Below are 8,843 nucleotides of genomic sequence, written 5' to 3'. Positions count from 1 at the left end.
TTCTCTGTATCAGGTATACCTCTCTCCTACTCCTTTTGGTTCAGATCTGGTTCAGTTTATGGTTCAAAATTGATCATTGAAAATATCATTTTCTAAATAGGAAATGCGATTCCCAGTTGAAAGGGAGAGAAAAATTTTTGAAATTCGCCCACCTTATTCCGCAAGATTTGGGCGTCCTTCAGCTGAACGATCGTTTTCAGGAGTGTACAAGCATGTTTACCACAAAGCAAACTAGGCTACTAACTGTTTAGCACATGAAGCTTTATTAAATGTAAACGGGTTTGTTTCCAATAATCTTTGTGACCTTCCTTGGTCACTTTCCTATGTTGTTTTAGCGATTTTTGGGATGTGCTACCCCTTGTCTTCTGTATTCCCTTATAGTCTTATAAAAGAAAATAGAGATTACAAGACTACTTTATTTCTTTCTAAGAGGGCATTCTTTTTTTTTGGATTTTGAGAGGGGGGAAAGTTGGTCAATAGGATTTTGGTTCCTATTGACCAAGAATCCCATGTTCATTTTTCAGATTAATGTGGGGAGTATGAAAAGTTTATTTCCTAGGTATATCCTAGGTGGGTAAATTACTTTCCTACCTAGGAGGAAAGTTGCTTACACTTGAATGGGACAAAAATGCCCCTTTTAATAATGAATTTTTATGACTAAAATGGTCATTACCTTATTTACTTGAGAAATAAAAGAACATGGGTAAATGCACTTACCAAATAAGTATTTCCTAGGAAAAACTTACCCAAATAATTGCATTTATTTATCCAGATAAATAACTTACCAAAAAACGAACAGGGCCTAAATCCCAAATTTTCTCTACCATTCGCAAGTGTTCTTAATTTTGCTTCCTCTAGATTGGCTCGTATGTAGAGTTGATTTGGTTAATTCTTGGCATGGTTTAATTCTTCGGTGTTAAAAAAGTCTTCTTTGAATGGAATGATCCACTTGAAGCGTGAGACGTGTGGAATGACATGTATTTAAGCTTCAACAATACAGTGTGCAATAATAGATATTTGGCTCAATCGATAATAAAAATCCCAAAAATTAAATTGACATTTGACTTGGCAAAGGATTAGTGGGAGGAGTTCAGATCTAATCCCTACAATACACTCTTCTAACATGTCCTTACAGTGCAAATCGGCAACTTTTTTTTTTAAACCCCAAATTTTATTCCCAGTGGGGGGCACCTTAAAATTTTATTAATATCAGCGGAAAAAACTAGGAGTGGAGACTTAAAAGTCTTACCCCTCAACAAAAGCTATTTACATAGAGATCATCCTCATTATGAACAATAAATACAAGAAAAATTTGATGTTCTCTGGAGAAAAAGGAACGGTATAATGAGTCCATTACCACGAAACAAACGTTAAGCATCACTAGGGAGGTCCTCAACGGAGTTAAGAATTAAACTAGCAGTCTCACTTCCGACCTTTGCAAGATAATGCAACTTGATTAGCCAATACCAAAAGACTCCACGGGGTTCTAGGGCTGTGTTTGGAAACGATGTAAATGGAGTGTAAATATCAGTTTAGGGTAAATTTGTATTCTAGTTCACTTTTGCCTGTGTTTGACAATATTATATTTATGTATTAACAAATGACAGACCAATGCATATTTACATTGATAAATAAGATGTAAAAGTACATCAATAAAAAAGAAGTAAATTTGCATTGAGGTGGGCTTTTGATAAAAAAAAGCATATGATTTAGTAAAATTCATGTTTGCATCCATTACAGCTAAAAGTCTGTTTGGTAAGAAGGTAAATTTGTCAATGCAAAACTAACCCAATTTTACAATTTATATAAACCGTTTTACATTCTATATATTTGCATTTACACTTATTTGCATCGTTTCCAAACATAGCATAAGGAACTCAATACCGTCCAACAATGCTGCTGCCTCAGCGAAAATATCAAAATCACCATTCCAATTGAAAATATCTCATTTGTTTCTGGATATGTGTTATAACTCTTGGGAGTAGATCTGAACTCATGCATGGAAGACATGTCCCTATAAATAGTTAGGGAAATATTCTCAATGTGCAGCTGTAATAGATTCTTGCAACAATATTGAAAGATCACACCCACACAGCATGCCCCACAAGTGCCTCACATGCACATATCTGCGTGCATTGGAAACATTCCCATCTGAACTCAGTGAGAGAATTTTGCTGGTAGCAAATCCCTACAAAAGCATTGAAAAGCTAAACGTCTCTCCTCGAACGACTCAAGGGCATTTATAATGTGACACCTTGTTAGCACATAGTAATGATGGGAGGCGTTTGTCCAATCATTGGTTATTTCTAAATGATTGGATTTTAAAATCAATAAAAGCTATTTGGTAATATATACATGACTCAAGAATAATGATAAGATGGATAGGGTTTAATTTGGCCCAATTAAAAGTGTCTTAAGATTTATATCTAAATATCACTTTTATGCATGCACTATATCTTTAACTAAATTAGTTGTTATTTATCAAAATTTTTCCATATTATATCTCTGTATCATAGATTTTCCCGTATTTAAAATCAATAAAATATAATAAAAACAATTAAAGATAAGATAAATAAAATAAATTAATACAAAATAATCTAACAACATGTAACCTAAAAATAATATTGTCCTAATGCTCCTACAACAATTTTTTTTAACAACACTTATGATCACTTATGATGTAGATTGAGAACAGGAAATGCTTGTCTTTCCACCCACGCCATGTGTTGGTCACCTTGAAAACTTATATGATATTAATTTAAACGAAAACTATAATTTTTTATTTTTTTGCATCATAAATGATGAGTTTTCCTCTTTTTAACAAAATTCAAAAATATCTATTATGTTGAAAACAATTATTTTCCTGATACAGACTTCTATATAAAGGATTCTCCAACCCCATCAACTCCATCATATGGAAACGAAAACCATTAGATAGAGCTCACAATCTACATCCACAGGAAAGTATGAAGAAGGCTTCGTTCAACTTAACTATAATAATGATTTTCTCTTTAGCCATCTTGTTTGGTTAGTCACTCTCTTTCTCTCCCATGTTTTCTCTTTTAGTGTAATCACATTTAACATGGTTGAGATGCCGTCTGTAGGTCTACTGCTCTCGTCAACAGAAGCATTCAATTGCTATTCAGATGATCAATGCAAAGGAAAATGCAAACCTAGTTGCCCAGATGTTATATGCCGGAGTACCGTTTGCGTATGCATATGTCACGAATCTGCACAAGCTAATGACACAGCAAGCGTCAACCCTGTTCAGGGGCTTCAGGCTCAGGCTACACCTTAATCTCGCTCTTGTCAGTTGACAAATTAAAGGGATTGAAATAATTGTTGTAGTCTAATAAAGTCTAAGCTAATGAATAATAAGTTAGCCAACCATCGAATTTCTTGTTTGCTTCAATTATATTTATAGTGGTAGATGCATGGCTCTTTTTGTTTGGCTTCGGTCCGTCTAGTGTTTCCCATTCAAAGCTTTAGCTATTCGTTGTGGCTTCCACAATAGAATTATTAATAGTTCAATCAGACAGTCAATCTTTGGTGAACTATCTCCACAATGTTTCCTTTGAGTTCGTTTGGCATGGCTTCAGGACTTTGAGCTTAATTTGATTGAACTACTGAGTCGCATTGAAGAAGCTATATATTAAAGTTAGCATTATAAGAAAGTCCATTTATCAGCTCAATTATAGTGTATTTGCCGGCACAAACTTCATGAACGGCGGTAGTCTTTCTGCACCATCAGGGAAAATCATGACCATCAAGATATCTATACAAAACCGCCAACCGGCAATTTGCCGGAATTGCTGGCTATCCTTTATTATACCGGCAGTCATAAATCGTCGGAAAAAATAAAAAAAAATAAATATTTTTGAAATATATTATAAATATCGGCATTACAAACCACCGGTACAAATAAAAACAGACTGTCGACTTGATTTAAAATTGACATCTGTGTTGGCAGCTTACACCACTGGCATTGAACCATCGGCATTAATGGCCTAAGTCAAGACTGACGACTTAGACACCAAAGACTGTCGGTGTAGGTTTGGCTAAAAGGTGGCCTGCTACTTGAGGCAGCAGTCTGAACTTGCTGGCACAAGTTTTGCAGAAATTGGCCTACTCCTTCAGGCGGAGGTCTCAACCACCAGCTCAAGTTTTGCAAAAAAATTGGCCTACTTCTTCATGTGGCAGTCAAAACCACTGACTTAGATCATATCTGGTCGCCACTTAGGCCTTATGTATGGGTAAGCCAACGGTTAGGTGGCTGACAGTTTAGATCTCTGGTTTTCTTTCTTGTTTTTTTTTTATGGTATGTTGATTTCAACATTCTTTATACCTGAACTTTATTGATCCATCACTTTAATACCTACTTAATAATTAGATATTAATTATTATTATAATATTTAAAACAAATTGTTATATATAAAAAATTTCAATTTATTTTAAAAAATTTCAATTTCTCAAATAATGTAGCACATCTTCCAATGCAAATCCTTTGGGTGTGATGGTTAAACTCGCAAATCATAAAAGGACCAGTTCCCATGTAGTCTGGTTTTTTAAACATTGATTTGAGAATCCAGTGACACTTTTCTCTCAGTCCATAACATTTCTTGATACCCCCCCCCACACACACACACAACAATTCAACTAGCCTACTTTACCCTTAGTCCAGCCATTTTGCTAAACTAATCCCTTAGCAGTCCCATACAGCTTCAGCCCAAATTACACCTAACTGACCACATCCAGGAAATGCTTAAATATCACATATCTTCCCAGTTTGACTTAATGGTGATTCTTGTATTCTGGACAAAAGGATTTTTCTGCCCTTTATATACAAATGGTCTACAAAATAAATGAACGAAGAAGATGAATAGGAAATTTACTTGATTTCATTTTGTTAGACAGTTGTATGCCCTTAGTTCCAATCAGATTGATGTACATTATGAATTTATTGTAAATGAACAAAAGTACATATTTGATTCATGTTCGCTTGGTATGTTTCTGTGTAAGACCCTAAAACTGGACATTTATGAGACTCGTGTTAGTTTAGAATGTTCACTGCCAATGGGTCGGTCTGGGGAGACCTATCCTAATAAGGCTGACACTGATGTGCCACCAAGTCGGTTGGGGTGGCCAGTCTCAGCTGCCTAGGTGAGACCCTAGGCACATGCAGTGTAGGATTAATTGAATCTTTGAGCTAGACCAGATTTCCAGTATTGCCCGGGACCTTGGAGATTAATGGGAAAAATTGGAAATTTACACCCGACCCTAGACTCAATTATGATACTGCACTAGGAGTCGGATTGGGCTGTCTTTTATATGCCAATCAGGGAGATCCTTAAAGGGGGTCAAAACCTGGGTATGTTGGGACAATCCAAAAATTCATCTGAGTGGGTGATCATAGTGACAGGATCAGCCCTTTTGTCAGACAAAGATAATGATCGGAGATGCACTCTCTGATGGAAACCAAGACTTCCGGCAACCGATTTCAATCGTTGAGATTTGTTTTGCAAAATATATTTTATATGAGATATAAAAGAATATATGTTACGGTTTCAAATTGTTTGCAAAAGGTTTTAATTCCCAGGATCCATGTGAGCAGAGAGTGCAACACTGTTCCTTGTAGCCGAGGGAGAGGTCCTCTCTTGTCGGGCAGTGTATGATCATTATGGGCAGAGAGGTTATGTGTAAGACCATTGAGGGTAATACCTGATGGGCTAATCTTGCATCTGCCAACAGTCCCTAGGTGTAACAATGTGGCTTGACCCAGAGACCACTTAATGTAAGTGTTGGACCCATAGATACCATGTGATGGGCTTAGGGGGTTCACTGTGCTTTCCGGTGAATTCGGCTATGCCTTGTAATAAAGGCTAGGCCGAACCCTTGTGGCTGATGTGTAGATCAATGCTTGGGTCCCATGCCATACAAGGAAGCCCAACTGGGCAGCAATTTTGAAGACTAAGAGAGCACATACTATTAATGGGCCTAAAGCCCATTTCGAACAGGGCTGATTTATGAAGGGATGTGAGATCCATCACATGGACACCCAAAAGGTGCGGAATAGGATGGGCAAATTTCAAAATATCTCTCTCTTCAACTAGGAATCGTATTCCCTATTTTAGAAAAATCATATTTTTCAAGGATCAATCTTGAACCATAAACCGAACCAGATTTGAAACAAAACAGTAGGAGAGGGATATACCTGATACAGAGAAATAATATCTCTCAATGGAGGTGTTCACACCCAAAGAAGATCACATCTCATTGAAGATGACACAGTGGATAAAGGAGCAGAATCAGCAGGGTCCGTCCCACGAACCGAATTCTTCAGCAAGAATCCAATGGAGGCAGTGAGTACAACTTCCTATCAGTCTTTCAACAAAGACTGATATTAAGATCCAATCTTGATCCCTCCTACAATGTTGGAGAACGAACTGGTAGTATGGCGGCAGAAAGAAAGGGATCATAGGGAGAAGGCATAGTCACACTATGTATTATTCTCTCTGTAATTCGAGATCTGGTATCTCTGGAATTTCTAGGATGATGTGTATTGTTCGCCCCATCCTGCTTTACAAGGTTAAAGAGATCAGCTCCTGATCCTATCAGGAGTTTTCTAATTCAGATCATTATTTGAATCTGGACTCTCTTCAAGTGATAAGGATAAGACCCTTATCTTATCTGCAGATTAGATCAGTCTTCTCCTGATCTTATCAGGAGGTTTCCAGATCTGAATTCAGATCTGGTCTCTCTGAGTGGACAGGGCAGGACGCTATCCAATCTGCTGATTTAATCCCAGATCCGCCCCATCTATTTAACTAATCAAATTAGGCCAGTTTGAAATGGGCTTCAGGCCCAATAAGTCTATGTGCTCAAAACTGCTTCCAAACTGCTGCCTAGTTGGGCTTCTTTGTATGGCGTGGGACCCAAGAATTGATCTACACATCAGCCACATGGGTTCGGCCCAGCCTTTGTTACAAAGCCTGGCCGAATACACTGTTGTGGACAGTGCACCCCTTGAAACCCATCACATGGGCTTCTATTGGGCCCAACACTTACATTAAGTGGTCCCTGGGCCAAGCCACCTTATAAAAACCCAGCGACTGTGGGCAGATGCAAGATTAACCCATCAGGTATTACCCTCAATGACCATACACTTAACCTCTCAGCCCTTAATGATCAAACACTGCCCGACAAGAGCGGCTGCAAGGAACAGTGTTCCACTCTCTACTCATATGGATCCCGGGAATTAAAGCCTTTTGCAAACATTTTAGAAACCATAATATATATACTTTTATATCTCATATAAAATATATTTTGCAAAACAAATCTCAACGATTGAAATTGACTGCCGGCAGTCTTGGTTTCCATCAGAGAGAGTGCATCCCCGATAATTACCTTTGTCCGACAAAGGGGCTGATCCTATCACTATGATCACCCACTCAGATGAATTCTCAGACTGTCCCAACATACCCAAGTTTTGACCATCGCTAAGGATCTCAACGATTGGTACATCAAAGATGGCCCAATCCGACACCTAGTGCAGTATGATAATCGAGTCTAGGGGTCAGGTGTAACTTTCTAGTATTGCCCATTAATCTCCGAGGTCTAGGGAAATACTGAAAATTTGGTCCGGTTCAAAGATTCACTTAATCCTACATTGCATGTGCCTCTCACTCTGGTGGCTGAGACAGGACACCCCAACCGACTTGGTGGCACATCAGTGTCAACCTTATCAGGATAGGTCTCCCCAGACCGACCCACCGGCTGTGAACATTCTAAACTAATACAAGTCTCATTAAGTGTCCAGTTTAAGGGTATAACACAGAAACAGACTACAAAAACATGAATCAAATATGCACTTTATTCATTTACAATAAATGTTAAAAGTACATCATTCTGGTTAGAGCTAAGGGCATACAAAGACCGTCTAATAGCTCCCACTTGCACTTAGGTCCAATCTGGTACAAGCCAGAGTCCCATGCTTTCCACGTGTTTCTCAAACACTTTCTGTGACAGTGGCTTCGTCAATGGGTCTGCTACATTTTCCGTTGACGCTACCTTCTGAATCAGGACGTCCCCTCTACCAACAATCTCCTGCAGTATGTGGTAGTTTCTCTCGATGTGCTTTGACTTCGAGTGGGCTCGTGGCTCCTTAGCCTAAGCAATTGCTCCATTGTTGTCACACTACAACGGGATGGGTGATGTGCTGGATGGAACTACTCCCAACTCGTGAACGAACTTCTTCATCCACACGACTTCTTTGGCTGCCTCGCTTGCGACAATGTATTCGGCTTCGGTTGTGGAGTTTGCGGTGGACCCCTATTTGCTGCTTTTCCAACAAACAACACACGATCCTATCATGAAAACATATCCAGATGTAGACTTTCTATCATCTGGATCCGATTGGAAATCGGCATCAGTATACCCTTGGATCTGTAGTGAGCTATCATCGAATACAAGACAAAACTCTTTTGTCCTTCGAAGGTACTTAAGTATGTTTTTCACAGCAGTCCAGTGCTCCTGCCCTGGGTTGGCCTGAAATCTACTTACCACACTCACTACCTAAGCAATGTCAGGGCAAGTGCACAGTATGGAATACATGATGCTCCCTACAGCAGAGGCATAGGGAACGTCTTTCATGCCCTCAATCTCCTCAATCTCCTCAGACTCTATCTCTATAGAGTCGATGATCCAGTATATAGGAGGCTTCTCCAAGATCTTTCATAGAGAATTGTTGTCAAAGCCATACTTTCACCGTAGTTAACATTCCTACATCATATTCTCAATGAGTAGAATGTCATCTACATACAGAACCAAGAAAGTAACCTTATCCT

The 8,843-nt window shown here is 38.7% G+C and overlaps 1 long non-coding RNA gene across 1 annotated transcript; it reads left to right on the top strand.

Moving 5' to 3' along the window:
- The first annotated feature begins 2,890 nt into the window (after positions 1 to 2,890).
- LOC148803241 (uncharacterized) lies at positions 2,891 to 3,557 on the top strand. The gene is made up of 2 exons (XR_016081447.1): positions 2,891 to 3,027; positions 3,105 to 3,557. It is a non-coding gene; the product is annotated as an uncharacterized LOC148803241 (long non-coding RNA).
- Positions 3,558 to 8,843: the final 5,286 nt, after the last annotated feature.

Source organism: Nelumbo nucifera, chromosome 1, assembly GCF_055504915.1.
Source record: "Nelumbo nucifera cultivar China Antique chromosome 1, China Antique-T2T, whole genome shotgun sequence".
NCBI lineage: Eukaryota > Viridiplantae > Streptophyta > Magnoliopsida > Proteales > Nelumbonaceae > Nelumbo > Nelumbo nucifera.
The sequence above is the reverse complement of the archived record's forward strand: the minus strand, read 5'-3'. Positions and strand labels throughout refer to the sequence as shown.